Source organism: Poecilia formosa, unplaced genomic scaffold, assembly GCF_000485575.1.
Source record: "Poecilia formosa unplaced genomic scaffold, Poecilia_formosa-5.1.2 Scaffold1341, whole genome shotgun sequence".
NCBI lineage: Eukaryota > Metazoa > Chordata > Actinopteri > Cyprinodontiformes > Poeciliidae > Poecilia > Poecilia formosa.
Genome location: NW_006801280.1, coordinates 1 through 506, shown reverse-complemented (window position 1 = coordinate 506; position 506 = coordinate 1). Strand labels below are relative to the sequence as shown.

The following is a 506-nucleotide window of genomic DNA, read 5'->3' as shown; positions in this document are numbered from 1 at the left end:
GACAGCAGCTGGACTCACTACAAACATTTACTTACTTTACGTTCTCTACAAGATCCGTCAGCTGCTGAACATCTGAATCCTTCAGGTTGTTGTATCTCAGGTTCAGTTCTGTCAGATGGAGGCTGTTGGACTTCAGAGTTGAGGCCAGAAAATCATAGCTGATCTTTGACAAACTGCAGTTCAACAACCTGAATAAAGAATAAAAGATGAGCTGAAGCCAACAGGATGCAGGTGAACCAGTCCAACAGAACCAGTTAAAGCAGGGGTGTCCAAAGTTGGTCCTCGAGGGCCGGCGTCCTGCATGGTTTAGTTCTCTCCCTGGTTTTACAGACCTGCATCAAATGATGGCTCATTAGAAGGCCTAAGAAGAACATTGACTTGCTAAGGAGGGATGCCGGCCCTCGAGGACCGACTTTGGACACCACTGAGTTAAAGATTCTCATGAATATTAAAGCCAACAAGCTGCTGCTTCAATAAAGACCTGCTGACTTCAGAACCAGAACCAG

General features: G+C 46.0%; 1 long non-coding RNA gene across 1 annotated transcript in view; it reads right to left on the bottom strand.

The window, feature by feature from the left end:
• LOC103132812 (uncharacterized) overlaps window positions 1-254 on the bottom strand; it is a 1,040-nt gene extending 786 nt beyond the window's left edge. The window contains exon 1 of the long non-coding RNA XR_475635.2: window positions 36-254. This is a non-coding gene — a long non-coding RNA (uncharacterized LOC103132812). The remainder of the gene's footprint in view (window positions 1-35) is intronic.
• Window positions 255-506: the final 252 nt, after the last annotated feature.